The sequence below is a fragment of the Parasteatoda tepidariorum genome, chromosome 3 (genome assembly GCF_982258835.1).
Source record: "Parasteatoda tepidariorum strain Cologne lab strain chromosome 3, Ptep-v5.0, whole genome shotgun sequence".
Lineage (NCBI taxonomy): Eukaryota > Metazoa > Arthropoda > Arachnida > Araneae > Theridiidae > Parasteatoda > Parasteatoda tepidariorum.
In genome coordinates this window covers 102,830,850-102,849,938 of record NC_141757.1, presented here as the reverse complement: position 1 = coordinate 102,849,938, position 19,089 = coordinate 102,830,850, and the positions used below count along the sequence as shown (strand labels likewise).

General features: G+C 30.1%; 1 pseudogene across 1 annotated transcript in view; it reads left to right on the top strand.

Annotated features, from left to right (window-relative positions):
• Nucleotides 1-15,537: 15,537 nt before the first annotated feature.
• Nucleotides 15,538-19,089, top strand: part of LOC107438784 (uncharacterized) — a 56,263-nt pseudogene continuing 52,711 nt past the window's right edge. The window contains exon 1 of the transcript XR_015432673.1: nucleotides 15,538-15,714. The product of XR_015432673.1 is annotated as an uncharacterized LOC107438784 (transcript). The remainder of the gene's footprint in view (nucleotides 15,715-19,089) is intronic.

Genomic DNA, 19,089 nt, shown 5'->3' with positions numbered 1-19,089 from the left:
TTTTTTATAAATTATATAATCACGTTGCTATCCTAGAATGATAACTATAATGATAACTTATTAGGAGTTCTTGGTGCAAAAGCCAGCGAAAAAAATTTCTATTCAAATTTTTATGATTATATTTAATTAGTTTTCGATTTGTAAACATAGATAACCAGTTGCTTAACATTTGTTGCCTAACATTTGATGTAACTACACACCCTATTAATAAATATAAATTATAATTTTGTCATAAATTAAGCTATTAAATTAACATTTTGAACTGAAATTATTTCAGGAATTATTCATACAATTTTTAAAAAAATTTCGGTTGTCCTCTATATAGCAGAATTACTTATCCTAGAGTCATGTAAAATCATGTTTCACACATTACTGTTCATTCACTAGAAGTATTCCCAGTGAAAGAACATGCCTGTTTCTTCACTAGTTAGAAGTTGCTTTTTATCTTTTAAAACAGAATTTTGATGTATAATATGACTAAAAGTACAAGAAAATTAAAAAATTTCTTTTATTTTCATTAACTGGGAAAAGAATCCAGTAAAGAAACACTTGTTCCTTCACTGGTTTTTCATCGTTTGGCGATCCAGTGAAGGAACATGCCTGTTCCTTCACTGGTTAGAAATTGTTTTTTGTCTTTTAAACAGAATTTTGATGTATAATATGACTAAAAGTACAAGAAAATTAAAAAATTTATTTTATTTTCATTAACTGGGAAAAAAACCCAGTAAAGGAACACATGTTCCTTCACTGGTTTTTCATCGCTTGGTGATCCAGTGAGTAAACACCCCCTTATCTCAGTACTTGATTATGCTATGGTGCTTTAAAAAAAATAAAACGTAACTTCAATAACTATATTTTGAATTCTCTTTTTCACATTGAGAAAAATAAGACTATTACATGCAATTAATTCCACTCCAAACATATAAATACAAACACTCACCTTATAATTTTTTCAATGAAACAAGGTGTTGCAGAGATAATAACAAATTCAAAATTTTTTTCCAGGGAAGTCTATTTGACCAGGTAATCCAAAACATTGCTAGATGACTTCCTATTGTTTGGCAGTAAGCTATTGTTACCAATCAATCTAAAGAAAAACTTTCAAATTCTTATTTTTGATCAATATACATGAAATGTTCCTTCACTGGGTAGTGTTCCTTCACTGGTTGGTTTACCCTAGTTACGCCACAATATAAATTATGAAATCTGGCAAAAAAAAAGAGAAAAAAAACACTTTCCTTGATTTTACATTTCCCCCCGACATTTTTGGCTGTTATTGTTGTTAATTTACGTCGCACTAGAGCTGCACAATGGGCTATTGGCGACGGTCTGGGAAACATCCCGGAGGATGATCCGAAGACATGCCATCACAATTTTGATCCTCTGCTGAGGGGATGGCACCCCCGCTTCGATAGCCCGACGACCTGCGCGCGAAGTCGAGCACTTTACGGTCGCACAGTTTAACGAGGAATAATACCGCACACCCTCGTTCCCTACGCAGACTGATCCAAGTGGTAACCCACCCGCACAATGACCGTAGCCAGTGATGCTTGACTTCGGTGATCTTCTGGGAACCGTGTCTTAACGATCAGTCCACTGTGGGACCCGACATTTTTGGATTTTTTACTATTAGAATACGGGACACAATCTAAAAAATATGATCGTATTAATTTAGTCGGCAAAGTGGTCGGTAGGTAAAGATCCTTAATCTTCATTTAGCTTTTTCCGTATTTCGAGCTATCTCGTCACTACACTAATTAAAGAAAGCAAGAACTTTTAAACACAATCATAAAATCCATTTAATCGATCTAAGCAAAATAAATCTTTTTTACTAATTGCTTTTTATTATCTTACTTAATTGTGGTTGGAAAAATCCAAATAGTAAGTTTTTTAAGTTTATACAGTGTAATTTCTTACCATATATAAAAATCTAATGACGGTGTCTTCTTTTCTTGTTTTGGTTGTCATCAGCATACATTTAATAAAAGTCAAAAAGGTATTGTTTTTCTGTAAATATTTTTGTATCCATAATTTAAAGTTATTTTCGTATAAAGCTGCTATTATTACGCTTCTAATGTTTAAAACTATGCGAATTGTTGTTTTTGTTTATTATTATTATAATGTAATTCAGGGCAACATTTTAAGATAAAATTATTTTGAAAGGTGGTCTAATCTTTTTTAACCGCTTTACAATTATTATTTTCATGCAAATAACATTAATATACTGTTATAAATTACAGTTAAAAAGATCTGTTAAATGATTTCGAAAAAAATTTTGTAAATTTAATTTATAGCTTTGAGAGTGTATGCAAAATGAAAAAAAGATTTTCAAACTGTTAATTTGTCTCTAAAATAGCTGAAGAAATGATTATGCGCCCTTCCCAGCGAATCAAGAAATGAAATCAAAGATGTTGAAGTTCAAAGAAAATATTATTTTATTCCACTTATTTTTAAGTTAAAATAATGCTCAATTGCAGCCGAATTACTTATTAAAATTAGTCGCAGATTGAATAGAAATTGTATACATTTAGAACTAGGGTGGATGATTTTATTTTTCGGTGTTGCATTAAAAAATCAGTGTTTTCATAAATTTAGTCCAAAAAATAACTATCCATCTTCGTTATAACCTCTGTGCTAATGTTAAAATATTCAGACAATAAAACTAAGATTTGCCTTTTTTTTTTTTTTTTTTAAAACCTAGAGTTGAAATTTTTATTTTTATATTTTTTAAAGTAAATATTTACTAATGTAATTATTATTATTTTTTTACTATGCATTAAATATTTAAATACACAAATTCTTTGAGTAAATAGGAATTAAGCTATAGTTAGAAATTATTTTTATTTTTAAATTTATAAATTTTAATTCCCCTTTCTGCAATATAGTATTTACAAAGTATGATTATTCTTAACTTTTCTAGAAATTCTAATGTACATTTTTTATTGTTTATAAAATAACTAAATCGACAGTAATGTTGATATCTTTCTCAACATTTTTATTCTTTGAGTAAATAGGAATTTTGCTATATCGAAAAATTATTCTTATATGTATTTATGAAATTTAATTCCTGTTTCTGTTGTGTAGAACAAATAAATCCATTTTTATAAATCTAAATTTTTTTCAAAAGACTACTGCTATGCTGAAGATAACTATTTCCCTGCATTATATTCAAGCTAGAATAAATACATAAAAGAATTTATAACTTAAGCTTTTCTACTTTTTTAATATATAAAATTATTCTTTAATAAAAAATTGATTCAACATTTTTTTTCACCGAACATGAAAATAAATCTTCGAAATTAATTTGAAATAAAAATCATGGTTGAAAAAATGATAGAACAAAATTATTTTGTTTTTATAACGCATTATTTTAATAAGTAATATGAGGCATCTATAATTCACCTTCCACGGCTTATCACTAGTCTCAATTCCCCGTGGTAGAAGCTGGGATCGGAATCCACTTTCTCTGATCGTGTCTTTTAGGTTCGAATCCCATTCTAATGTATTCAGTAGTTTCTGAGTCTGAGAAACTCTGTCGCGGTAGGGGAACATGGTGCGAAGATCAGGTGACTGCTAGCTCGAATATAAATTGTAATAATGACGTGTGCACATGCGCCAGTATTGTCTTCGGATTATTCTTAAGGATAAGTCCTATTATTATCACCAATAATCCATTAGTATAGAGCTAGTGCGACGTAAACAACCAAACTAACGAAACGAGCCGAAAATCTATATCAGTCAAAAAAGAAAAAAGAATATGCTTATAATTGGTTCCGATAATAAGCATGTTTGACGTCACTCCTTTAAACCAATAAGAGTACTTGACAATACTTTGTATAACACTATTGTCAAGTTGTTTATATATATATATATATATATATATATATATATATATATATATATATATATATATATATATATATATATATATATATATATATATATATATATATATATATATATATATATATATATATATATATATATATTATTTTATAACCATCGTTGAACAGTCGACCCAATTTTTTGGCTTACGACTACTATTGTTCAAGTCCGTAGTTTTGTAATTTTGATCCCAATACAGAAGACAAGGTAAGTCCTGTATCAAGTATTGGGAGAAATTTGCCTGCGTGGAGGACTTTTTTGATGAAACTAACCTACATTTCCGTTACATGGACGGGAAGACCACGAATCCCTCCCACGGTTAGCCTGACGGCAAGGGGACTCTAACTCATGATCTGTCTACCACTGTGGATATTTCACGTTAGCTCTGAGGTCGGTGCAAGCCGGATGCAGAATTCGTATCAACCATTCATCGCTGAGTATCGAACCCGGTTCACCTCATTGTCCGGCTCACCTGAGCCATTGCGGCTCTCTCATATATATATATATATGCGTTAATGCAAAGGTGCGTTAATGCATGCATTCATATATATATATATATATATATATATATATGCATGCATGCATTAACGCACCTTTGTATTTAATATAACTTTCAGTAGTTATTTTTTAAAAAAATATAAGTCTCAAAAGTAAAAAAATAGCAAAAAGCGGAAGCGCTTGTTTTTTTTTCCCACTTATTTTTTTATTACTTTATTTTTTTATTTATTTATCAATTATTAGCATTTATTTATTTTTTAAATGCTTAGTGCGCCAAGTATAGAATTTTAATTCTTAAGTAGACAGCAATAAAATTTCGGACAACAATGATCGATTATTGACAAAGAAAATGATTCGAGTCACGGAAGAAAATAAAGTACTTTTTCTCTTTTTTTCTTTAATCATTGTCAGTACATGCCTGCATCTGAAGCTCTCAAGTTTTCATCTATCAAGGTTGAAGTAAAATAGTTTTTATATTATCTTGAGTTGAAAAGAATAAAGAAAAGAATGAAAATCGAGCAAGGATCTTTGAGAATAGAAAAGTATTATCGAAGAATGTGCTTGGATTTACTACATTTTAGGGTAAAAAGGGGTAAAAATGTATTTTATGTAGCTGATTGACTTTTCAAGTTTCTGCTTAGTAAGGAAAAAATACATATAGATGACCTTGAAGGGATAAAAGATACTTTTTCTCGTGGTAGGGGCTACTCCTTTTATCAACATCACCATGGCAACGCAGACGATCCTCTTTCACACGTGTCTTAACTAAGAATGAAAAATCTTTCCCTAAAAATTATCAGATTGTTTTTATTAGATGTATCTATCGCCGTCTGCTGCTGAATTTTTACTTTAACCTATTTAAGTCTAAGTTGCAGGTTTTTAGTACTATTTTGTACAGGCCGTAATCACAGCTCTTAGTATACAGTTTTAGAATCCTGAACTAAAAAGTAACTGAATAACTTTTCAACTGATTATCTAATTTTCACCTACTCATAATCTTTCTTAATGGTTTGAGAGCCTTACTTTATGCTAATTATTTAGAGCTGGTGATATTTTAAGTTGCGAAATTAGATACAAAAATACTTTTTTTTAGTAAATATGAATTTTTTTAATATTTGGATTCTTGACTTTCGAAATATGAGAGTATACAAAAGTATATTTATTCAGAAAAAATACGTTTGTGCTTGATTTTGCATTTTAAAATCTGCTCTAAATATTAAGGATATTTGAGGTCAGACCCTCAAACCATTAAGATTGAAAATCAGATCACTAAATCAAAAGTTGTTCAGAGGGTTCCGTTTTCTATTTTGTGCATTGTACATTAGGAGTATCAAATAAATATTTAAGAGAGGAAATAACAAAAACGCTATCGAAATCGAACGAATCACTGCGTAGAATGGTTATTGAGGAAGCAATGCCTGTTTGATTGATCGAGGAAATTGAAATAAGTTGGGAAAATATGATTCGAAATGCCTTCAACTTTCACCAGGCAATCAAACTGGTTTTGATATTTCTTCCTCTGTCTTTTTCACTAGTTACTTGACGGATTTCGATAGCATCTTTTTTTCTATCTTAAAATATTAATTGAATTGATCAAGTTATAGTTAAACAGGTGGTGATAACACAAAACCCTTTGTATTATATTAAATGCCACGAAACCAAAATGATATGTGTTAAATACATTCTCTATTTGAGAAAAAGAAATTGAAAAATCCGTTAAGTTTTAATGTTTTACAAAATTAAAAAAATTAACAAAAATTTTAACTATGCGATGTGGAGCAACACCTCCTAGAAGTAGAAAGGCCTCAGCACGGATCAATTTAGTAGTCCGATGTGACGAAATTAACTGCGCAGTAGACGAAAAATAAGAGAGATGTCATTACGTTAGGGGTACTAAGCTGCGCAGTGGTTGAAAATACAAAATATGTCATTACGTTTGGACTACTAAGGGATATTTATGGTAACCCGTGCTGAGGCCTGTTCTTTCTAGGAGGTGTTGTGTGGAGTCGTAAAATGGTATGGTATTAGAAAAAAGAAATGGCATTTGAATTATTATTATTAACGGTATTAGAAAAAAGAAATGAAAAAAAAAATCCGTTAAGTTTTAATGTTTTTCAAAGTTACAAAAAAAAAAAAAAAAAAAAAAAAAAAAAAACATCAAAGTTTTAAACTATGCGATGTGGATTCGCAAAATGATATTTTCGTAATGGGTGGTGATTTAATCATTGGATTTTCACCAACTAAGTTAGCATCGTAATGGTTCGATGGGGACAACTAAAATGGGCTTTAATTTAGTATATGCGATATTTTAAGTTGTAAGTTACAAAAAATCAATAAATTGCAAGTTAAGCTAAATTTTAAAAATTTTTCTTTTAAATTTTTTTTTTTTTATGAAATTTAACGTAAGGAGAAATCAGCTTCAATTATTTATTTTTTAAATTTCTGCCGTCACTGATTAAATACGTAGTAATTTAAAATCAAAGAAGTTTTTTCCGATATTTTTAAATAAGACGTATACTTAAGTAAAACTTAAAGGGAAAAAAAAGGGAGCAAAATTAGGATTCTTAGATGTATTAAATTAAAATTTTAATAATGGATATTCCCTGAGGATTGCGGATACCTATCTTTTTCGCTGTCAATAATTATGGTGCGGTTTCCGATAGCAATTATCCTTCAAAAGTATCAAAAGTCTTCATTCAATTAGAGTGAAACAAATCCCGTGTGACATTTGAGAATTTTTTTAAATTAGGTAATATAATATTTGCTCGCTTTCAGATTTTTTCTAAAATCTAAAAAACATTCATTTTATTTGACTGAAAAATATTTTAATATTGATTTTTCTTTTAAAAATATTAAAAGAAAAGAGCAATAAGAGAACTAAAATTTTATTAATGCTAAAATCAAATATAGTTAAAATTTAATAATGCTGTCAAAAAAGTTAATACAAATTTGTAATTTCCTCATAATTGTAGAAATAAGTGATAAAATGTTAAACTGTTGTTATGGATCGTCTACTTCAGGTCTTATTAAATTTTCTAAATTTTATAAAAGATTATAAGTTCATCCATCGCCTTGACGGCTGTAGAAATGCTGTTAATAATTTTAAATAACTATCAATTTTTATAAGATGAACGAACTTAATTGATATATTGTTTTTGATGGATTGATTTAATTAACTAACGCATAATTGAGCTAGATCGTCAGAGTTGCAGTAAAAGACGCCTGCTTCCTTCCTCAACCATGTCCACTCTCTCATATAAATGTTATTTTATTTTATAACCGTCCCAATTTCTTGGGTTTACGGCTAATAATGTTCAACTCCGTAGCCTTGTAATTCTGAACCTAATCCAGAAGACAAGGTAACTCCTGGATCAAGTATTGGGAGACATTTGCCATCGTGGAGGACTTTTTGATGGAACTAACTCACATTTGCGTTACATGGAGAGAAAAACCACGAAAACCTCTCATGCTTAACTAGACAGCAACGGGACTCTAACCCACGATCAATCTACCACTGAGAATATATTTACGTCAGCATTGCGGTCAGAGCAAGCCGGATGCGAAATTCTTATCGACCAGCCATCGCTGGGATTCGAACAAGGTTCGCCTCATTGGAAGGCGAATGCGCTACTCCCTGAGCCATCATGGTTCGCTTCCATATGAATGGCGCATGCGTATTGTGTGTTTCCATTAGTTTGCCATATGCCTATGGTATTTCCCCTTAGTCATACTATAAGACTATGGTGTCCTGCCATATATCTTAAAAATTTCTAAGGTTACATAGACTTACGACATTCTGCCGTATGAATGCCATACAAATTTCTATAATAACCAGGTTTTGGTGTTTTGTCATATAAATTTCGACGGTTACCATAGGCTTATGGTATCTTGCCATATGAGTGCCATATAAGTCACAATGGTGACTACATTCTTATGGTGTCTTGCCAGATAAATTTTGATAGAAACCATACTTTTATGATGTTTTCCCATATATATTTTTATGATTGCAATAGACTTATAGTGTCTTGCTATAAGGATGCCATCCAAATTTCTGTGGTAACCATATTCTTATGGTATTTTGTCATATTAATTTCTATGCTTACCATAGACTTTTGATATCTTGCCGTATAAACTTCTATGGTTATCATAGGCTACCATGAGTGTGCATATGGTAAAATTTCCTAGGGGAAAAAAAAATTCGAATTTTGTAACTAATTTTTCCTGTAATGATTTTTGATCATCTTGCTACCCAGCTTCCAATATATTGGATAACAATTGGTACAATTTTATCACTTAAAATTTTTTTACAGTTTGTATTCCGCTAAAAAGCTATCATTATGTAAAAATGTAATTAGGTTTACCCTCGATATTTGGAAGTTTTAAATACAATCAAAAATTGTTCGAAAGATAAGAAGTTCCATTTAAGGAAGCTTTCAGCCAATTTTATGAAAACAAAATACTTATTATCGGGGTCTAGTCGATTTCATTTCATATCCAAAACGTGAAATGTTCAATAATATGCAAATATTACAAATTTGAACTTATCATTATTTTATTTATTAAAAATAACCTAAAAAGATTAAGTTTAATCAATTGAACTTCTTTTAAAAGAAGTTTACTCACATTTTACTTTTTAAGCTGCTGGTTCTGAAATTAAAATCGTAGTTTTTACCATTATTTAAGATCACAGAAGGTTATAAAAAATAATTTCTAAGCTAAATTTTTAGCAAAATGTACTACACGTTTTAATGAAGTTTTACATATTTACAGGATATAGCTAATTTCGTCTATAATTTTTTAAAATTTATTTTTAAGAGATTTTTATTTTAGCTGAATTTTCAACTTTTTTTAAAATTTTTATCCATCATATTTTGTATGGTATGTTTTCATTAATCACATATATTTTTTAAAAATTCACATATGAGTTTCTGCGTTTTTAAAAATTATATTTTAGCTTTTGATTTCGAAAATAAATATTTTCATTGAAAAACCTATTTTATGTGAAAAAGATATTTATCTTGACTTTGATCTTTTATTGAAAGGTATTTATATTACTTCTTTCCTTTATTTATTTATTTTACAAAAATAAAATAAAATTTGAAAAAAGGTGCATGAAAAGATTTCAAGATAATCTTTTTCATAATCTATTCCCATTGTTTCCTGAACATTTATTGTTGATAAAGATGTACTTTTTTGTTTATTGGAAGGAACAATCTAAATAATAAAGGTGAAAAGTTAAAAAAAAAAAAAAAAACTTTTGTTTATCCTCATTTTGATGAATCTATTCTCAAATCTATTCCCATTGTTTCCTGAACATTTATTGTTGATAAAGATGTACTTTTTTGTTTATTAGAAAGAACAATCTGTATAATAAAGGTGAAAAGTTAAAAAACAAAAACTTTTATTTGTCCTCATTTTGGCAAGAAAAAGAAAAAAAAAACTCATATACTCTTTAACATATACTCGTGTAAAATCGTGTTTGCTTTTTTCATATACAATGTTATATATATTTGATGGGAAAAAGAATTGAAAAGGCTTGTTAATTCCTGATGGTATATCCTAAAAAATAACGGACGATGTTAAGATTTCACGGTATTAAGGAAATTCTCGCTCTTTATTTGCAATATAAATTTATAGAGAACAAGTCTTTAATTTATTCTTTTATTAGAAGGAAAATATCTCGTTATTTTCAAAAAAATTTAAAATATTTTTTATTATAATTAAGAATTTTTGGCACTTTCCCATTATGCCGGCACATATTTCGCCAAGCAGACTTTATGGCGAGTTTGCGCCCGCACACAGTCGCCGAATTAAACCACACGAAGCAGATTTTATTGGTCACACAATAAATAATAATAATAAATAATAATAATGAATAATAATAATAATAATGTTCATAAATGGTTCAAATTTTTATTTTGGTGGCATAAACATTTTAATATAGCTTAAAATTTTTTCAAATGGGTCTTCCGTTTGCTTTCTCCACATGAATTCTGCAAGATAACTTTCGAGATGATGGCGTGACGTTCTTGTTTAGTGCTGCCCCACAGTCTCTCTATTTTTTGAGTGTGCGTTCCAGTTTCCGGATCTACAAAGTGGTACTTATGGTTAACTTTAAAATGTTCGAAACTTTCATCTTCCAGCTTACAACTGCTATATGATTTCCATGAATCGGAATATATTATCGTTTCTTTTTTGATATTTTCCTTAATTGCCTTCAATAAAGTGTTCATGGATCGATTTGGCACCTCCAAAAAGAAACATTCGTTCGTTTCCTGGCAAACTCCACCGAAGATCCATTGCTGAGGTAGGATTCGTCCCGCATTGTTTTTTCTCTTCGTAAACAAACTTTCGTCCACTTCGACAATCATGCCAGATCATCCTATTTTCCGTTGTTCACGTTTCAGCAAAGAATTCACACAAACCTCACGCATGTAGTTATTCCAGTTTACAACTGTTCCATGATTGATTTCCAACTGCTTTTCACACCATTTAATTGAAGTTAATTCTTCGCTCCAACAATACGTAAACCTCACATTTCAAAAAGCTCAATTTCAATGATTGAAACCATGTGCCTTTACGAACACTTCTTCTACAGCGACAAGATGAAAGGTTGCATCGCCATTGAATTTCATCCCCGATATATAACTTCATTTCATGATTCTTATCGCAAGCTACGATTTCAGGCAAAACCCCTTTCTCTTGAAAGAATCTGACCTCTTCTTCCTCTGTTTTGGGCAAATCCCAAATTTTCATTGCTTTTTGCTAATTTTTCGTATTAAGAAAGAGACGTGACTGATGGGAAAAAAATGGCCGCGATTTGTTTTGAAAATATGGAGGCAAAAGGTTACCACAAGCGATTTTCCGTTTGGCGTTCGTTACATCATTATTGGCGACTTTATCGCCTGCGCCGATATAACGGAAAAGTACCGAATTTTTTTATTATAGTTTGTATTTTTTGTGCGGTCGAACACGACGCTGCTTGTCTGGACGACAACCCGTAAATGACGAAAAAAGAAGCAGTTTTTAAAAACCATAACAGTCACAATTAGGACTGGGCGATGTAAGAAATTTTATATCGTGATGCTTCGTCTGTTAGACATCGCGATTTAGCATATGTTCAAAAATTATCTTTCTGAAGTCTTTAAATTTATCAAAAATAAATAAAAGGAATAAATCTATTACAAAACAAAATGTATTAGGTAAAAACAAACCCAAGCTTATTTTTTTTAAAAATAAGCTTGGCTAATTTTAATTAAAGCTAATTTTTTTTAAAAATTAAAAATGACTTGATTATTGGTTTAAAAATAATAATGAAACTAACAAAATATTTTGCATACGTGTATTAAAAATTAAAAGGAAAAAAAAAACGAAAGTAAAAAAACAAGCTAAAGAAATTTTTACTTTAGTAAAACATTTTTTAAATTATTTGTTGAAAAAAATCGTCCTTTTGAAGCGTTGTTAGACCTTGTTTAATTTATTTATCTAAATTAATAAAGTTGCATTAAATGATGCTCTAATTCTATATTTAATGAATGTAAAAATAAATTAAAGTTTTTATTTATTTATTATTATTATAATTTTTTTTGAAACTAAAATCGACTAAGGATTTACTTGTTTAAAAATGATACTGTCTGTCTAACAAATTATGAAACAAACAAGTATTGAAAGAATTAAGAAAAATTAAAAAAAAAAAAAACTTTTAAGTACTATTGTTAAATTATTAAAAAGCGTCGAAACATTGCTTAACTTTTTATTCAATTAAAAAAAAATACTTGTTTTAACTAATAGCCAAATTTTTTTATAATTAAAAACGACTGAAGATTTATTTGTTTAAAAATAAACAAATTCTATTAAATTATTATACTCAAGTGCATTAAATAAATTTAAAAAAAAAACTATCTTTTTATAACAAAGTTAAATACAAAATATCCCTATTAAATTGTATAGCTTAAAATGAAAAACAATAATTTAAAAAAAACAATGAAGAATCTTTTTTTTTATTGATATTTTCTTTTTATTAATAGATTGATTTCAGAAGGAAAATTTAAGATAAAAAAGAAGAAAAAGTGACGAAATAATGCACAATGAAACGATTGCTAACTAGCAAAAGTCTCACTGAAAATAATTTGCAAGAAACGTTAAATCCCGACGAAATAAAGTGGACAGCGATCACAAAATAACGTAAGTCCAGCTGAAAATAATCTTCAAGTAAACTTTCTAAGACAAGAATGGCGCATAAAGAAACTACGCATAGCGTTCTATTTCACCGCTGATCCTCACACGAAACCGGGAGTTCTGATTCAATTCGCTTTTCGTTATTCAACATAGCGAAACTAATATCATCTTCGTAGCTAGACGCTATCAACAGCTCCGCAGTTAGTCGAAATCAAAATCGTCTCCGTCTACGCTGACGACGGCTTAAATCAGATTTCTGATGCATCGCCTAAAACGAGAGTCAATCTCGGCAGCTTAAATCAAATTTCTGATGCATCGAAAATGAAAGTCACTCTCGGCAGCTTAAATCAGATTTCTGATGCATCGCCTAAAACGAAAGTCATTATATCTAAAACTAAACTCAGTGGCGCGACAGCTCATAGAGGGCCAAGGCCTACTGTGCCCATTTCAGTTTTCTTGACCTTGGGCTCTGGGGTGCCGGAGCAGATGTTCTGGTTAGGTGGTCAACCGAACGCAAAACCCCCTGTGCTTAGTTCCCAAGCATGCTTGGTAGTCATTTATCGATCCACTGAAGGGATGAATGGCTGAGTCAACCTTGCCCGGCTCGAGGATCGAACCCAGGAACTCAATACGGGAGCGCGAAGCGCTCCTGGAATATGTGGCACAGGAGCGCGAAGCGCTACCACGTAACCACCGGGCGTCAAGTCATTATATCGGCTTACCGATATATGCATTAAATCGATATTTCACGATGCATCGATTTATAGCCCAGTCCTAGTCACAATTTACAACAAAAATTATTAGTAACTGAAGGGAACATATTTTCCCCATTACATACTTCCCTTTTTTTGTTGGTAACTCGCATTTTCTTGTTTATAAACTGTTTATTTTTATTTTCATTCACGTCCTATTCAGAAGTTATTTTGTTTTCAAGTACGTAATTACATCATCTACCGTTATCTTAATACTTTAATACCGTCTCGAATACTTTAATACCATTTTTTTACTGTTATTATATCTTAATTTTAATTAGGTAATGCTACATCCTTTTACTGTTGTAAGACAAAATAAACATTGAAAGACGCTTCAAAATCTTTAAAAAAAATTTTTTTTTCTTAATTTAAAACAAATTTATCTAAAAATGGAGTGTAAATAATGAAAAAAAGTTTGCTAGAAAATAAATTTATTTTCCTCATTTTCTAAATTAAAATCTGAATACTAACGTAAAAGGAAGTTAAGATTTTCTAAAAAGCTCTTAAAAATATTTGAATGTCTTCAAAATCTTCGTACTCGCTATTTGTTTACTTCTAGAGCCTTTTAAATTTTGGTAAACATGCAACTAGAAAAAGAAAAAAAGTTTTTTAAATACTGTCAGCCTCTTAAAGCATTGATTGTATCGAATGCATTCGTGATGAGCTTTAAAGAATATTTATTTGCATATATATGACGTATTTTTTTTAAAGAAAAGAATGCTTTGAATCAAATGAAGATTACTATCTTCATTTTTGTGCAGATATTAAAATTTATTGTGCAAATATTAAAAGATATTAAAATTTATTCCAGGATTCTAAGAGGAAGTAATATTTTATTATTAGTTTCAAAATTTTATTTTTCAGTAAATAGTGTCAGCATGATATAAAAGCAGACATGCTACATGGTCAGAAAAATCGCTAAGGAAAAAAAATTTTTTTTCAAATATACAGGTTTGAGTTTTGTGAAAATTTAATATAATCCAGTAAGAAATTTTAATGATATGATTGATGTGTACAAAAGTATTCAAAAAATTGATTTAATAATTTTTTTTTGACATCACAGCTAATTTAGTAAGTCATGAGAGCTACGAATCTTAGTTTTTTTCTTGCAATACAAAGTTACAATAAATATGTTTACAATCAACTCTCTTGCAATTGGGTATTTGCAACTCGAAAAAATGCGAAGCGGTTATGCTTAATAATATGATTTAAAACAGATTTAATAGGACGTAAGCGACGTCACGAGTGTGCGTCGAACCTGATTGGCTTCAGATTCGACAAAAACCACGATTTACATACGATGACGTTGCTTGTAGGCATCCAATTACAAAAGTAAAACAAGATATGAAATGAAAACGATAAAAAAAGTCAATATCAAAATGCTTGTTTAAATGAACGGCTAGCAAAATAAATAAATAAAGGAATCGACGGCATTTTTTTGGGAAGCTTGTAATATTTGGAACAGTATATTTATTCTATATCACATTGAAAATTTAAATGAAGTTGTCTTGTGATATTTAAGGATAGAAAAAATTTTGCTTGTTCAAACTGAGAAAAAGAACACAAGACCATTCTATAAATAGCTTTTTGAAATCGTTTTCTATTATTCAATTTTTAACTATTCTTTTTGATAAAACATACGCTAAGACACCATTTTGTTAAATATAAATACTGTAATAAATTGCAGCTTGTACAAAATTTGAAAGCTCAATTTAACATATCTTTTAAAAATTTTAATGCACTTTCATTTACCTTAACTTAAAGAGGGGAAAAAAACCTATCTATATTCAACATACTTCTGGAAAACTTCTTAATACATATTTTGATCACTGCTTCTAAAGAATATTTTATTTAATTCCACAACAACATTTTTAAATAAGAAGAACACAATATTTGAGTAATTTTTTTTATTAATGGATAGTTTTTCAAAATCGATTTTTAATTTTCAATTTCTAACTTTTCTTGTTGTGGAAAGGCACATTAAAAGACACCATTTTGCTACATAAATCCACTCTCATCAATTTAGGTTGCGCAAAATTTGAAAGTTCAATTTAACAGATTTCTTTTTGAAATTTGAGCGTATTTTCATATATTTAAACCTTAAGAATGAAAAATTAAAAACAAAACCCAACTATATTTAACATAAAGTCGAAAACTTTCTTTAACGATTCTTTCATACATATTTTGATCCCTGCTTGCAAATGTTTATGGAAATAAATATTACAAGGACAACCGTAATTGCACTCGGTTTTAAGTGTTTAAAATTTGACCCTATGAGTAAGGGGCGAGATTCAATAGAAGAGGATTCTATTTGCTCTATCATTAATTTCATTCAATTGCTTCATTGTTTTCCAGAGCACGAAACTCTCAACATATCAGAAGCATCGATCATTTCTTTCAGGTATGAAAACATTTTCTATTAATAAATGTTTCTTTCGTTATTTTCTAACTCGTGTGAAATTTATTGCTAACACATACGATTAATATAAATGCCATGTTGAACAATGTCATTTCGGCAGTTTTTTGTCATTTACCAAATATGTTAGATTTCTTTACCTCATCACTGTATTTATTCATTGTTACGTTGCTCAAATATTACCTTTTTTGTGCGTGGTTTGTTTTTGTTCGGTGTGATTTTATATAACACCGGGGACTTAAAACCCCTTATTCAGTGCGGAAAAAAAAGATACACTTTAATAATTTTTGCTTTAATCAAAATAATGTACTCTATCATGTACAGTGCTCAAAATACAAAACGAACCACTCTGAATAACTTTTGATCTAATGATCCGATTTTCACGTTCTAGGACTCATTCCTAATGGTTCAAAGGGGTGACCTCAAACATGCTAATTAATAAGTGTAAATGATATTTGAAGTTAGGAAATTAGACAGAAAACCATAGTTTCTTTAGCTTCAGATTTCTGACCTCCCAAAATATAGGGAGTAGCATCAATCTGGAAAATATGATCTCCTTATTTTGTCCAGGAGAACGATCCAAAGTTTGGACCCCTTAATGTTAATTTTAATTTTTGAGTATTTCGCCATACCTCGAGAATTTTTCAAGCAAATTGAAAACTGTTTTCACACTACTATAAAATGCGTTTTTCTAAAGAGGATTCCATGGAAACTATAACTTTAAGTAAATATTTTTCTTAAAATTTTATTTAATAATGCAGTGAATTCGCGATAACTCGAATCTGATAGGACTGACGAAAAACTTCGACATATCGGAAGTTCGACTTACTGTCAGTTTCGGTTTTGGACTTTCAAAATATTGTCGGATTATTTAATTAATGCTTATTAATTGCAAATCTTCTAAATGCTTACAATATTTGAGATCATTTTTCTGACAAGCCATTTACGATAAGACTGTTAGAAGCACTTTATGATACCCTGGCCCATCGGCTGCAACTTTGCTCTTGTGTTTGGCGGGAGAAACTGCAAGTTTACTGCTTTCAAATTAGGTAGATCACTATGCGCTGTGCATTTATCCATTAATAGTATCACTTTTCTTTTTTCAGCGAAGAATTTCCGATCCAATTTTCTTACATTGTCTTCAAATAAAACTGATGTCATCCAAAACTTTTTGTTAGACTTGTAATCCGAAGGATACGTTTTTACATTCTTGAAACATCGGGGATTTCGGTATTTTCCGATGACAAGTAAGGGCAATTTCTCTGTCCCAGACGCATTTCCTTCAACTAGGACAGTCAAACGTTCCTTGCTCATTTTACCCCCTGAGCAGTTTTCATCCTTAAACATCATAGTCTTATTTGGAAGACATTTAAAAAATAAACCCATTTCATCAATATTGAAAACTCATTTTAACTGTATCCTTGAAGTAAATTTGGTAACGTTTCATTTAATCACTGTTCACATACTTCAAGAGGGACAGCTTTAGCTTCTCCATGAAGAATGCGAAAGACATTGTGCGTGTTTTGCAAAGGAAGGGGCAAGATATCAGCTCCTGGTTTTTTTTTCTTGCTTTAAAAGATCAAAAAAAAAAAAAATCGAGTTAAAGGAAAAATGAGAGGCAGTCGCAATCTGAAAAATAAAATATAATCGAATAATTTTTTTTTTTGTGCTCTGCAAATAATAAAGTAGTTTTGGCAGGAAAATCGTTTATCTTGAGTCATTAACACTTAGAATTTTTTTATTATTAAAAAAAAAAAATGAAAATTTAGAATCATGTAAAAGTTTTAAGAAAATGTGAGAGCCAAATTCCTGAATATTTAAACTGAAGGGAGCATGTTTTTCTTTTCGAAAAAGTAGGGGATGGTAACTCGATCACTTATTTCTTAGAATTTATTTTTGAAGATACAAGAAATTCAACTCCAAAAAAAATATTGATAACATAAATATTTTTATTTCTATGTAAAATGTTGCCCCCTCCCCCCAAAAAAAGAAGAAAAATTTGATCGATAACACTATGAAGCATCCACTTATTTAAGCGCAAGGGTAATACAAATTTCTTTCTTATAAAAGTACTCATTGCATCAATACAAAAAGGTACATATTGTGCAGCATAATATTCCGGATCAAATTACCGCAAAAATTACTGGCACTCAAGATATTGGTACTTTTTACAGTGAAATCCATTGCTACCGAAACATGTAGAGCAGTGTTTCCCAAAGTGTGGTACGCGTACCTCCGGGGGTACGTGAACAGTTTAGCGGGGGTACGCGTTCTTATGCGAAATATCTTACAACAAACGAAACTCTTAAAACTTTTTATTTAAAAACAAAGCTAGCCATGAAAATTTACGATTACGTATTTTTCTATTGGCTATTTTTTTCAGAACTAACAGTTAATAATTAGTGGTGTCAATAGCCAGTTGTGATTTTTAACTTTTGTGCAATTTTTTTACAGTAAAAAATACATTAATTTTTTAATTAGTGGTACACAGCGTTACAAAAATTTAGAAAGGGTACACAGAATTCATAAGTTCGGGAAACACTGATGTAGAGGAAGAAAAGATCTGATATACCGCAATTTTTACAGTAATAATTTCCGTAAAATCACTGAAGCACTGCAATTACATAAATATTACTGTAAAAATTAGGATATAATATTATACAGTAAAAATAGATTTCGCGGCTGATGCAACCGAAGTTGCGGTACTTTATATCGTAATTCGATCTGGAATTTTTTACAGTATAGGTTGGGAATAGGTTAAGTTTGTAAAAGATTTATTCGGATTAATTGGATGTTAGTATTTCATCGGTTTCTCACACATTGTGTTTTTATTATCATCAAAATTTTGAAATAATATTTACTCAAGTCTTTGGAGGAAATTTGATAGCATTGTGCCGACAGCTTCGTTGGGCCATCTCCATTATTTCATATTTATTGATAGCAGGTGATCCATTTTAACTGTTGCCCATTTTGTTATAATCGAATTCCTGGGCACATTATACACCTACTTTTATTTGCCATTAGTGATCCGCTCTGAGCAATACCTCCTATAACAGAGAAGGCCTCAGCACGTGTTACCATAAACAAGAAATTAGATCGTTTAGTAGTTCAAACGTAATGATATTCTGCGTATTTTTCCTTGCTGCGCAGCTTAGTAGCCCGAACTTAGTGACATCTTTCAAATTTTTCCTCCACTGCGCAGTTTATGTTCGTTACGTCTCACTACTAAATTAAACCATGCTGTGATCTTCTCTCTTCTAGAGGGTGTTGATCAGAGTATTTACAATTAACTGGTGGACCATTTATATAAATTATATAGAAACTATTTTCTTGTGAAGTTATCGAGTTGTACAATAAAAT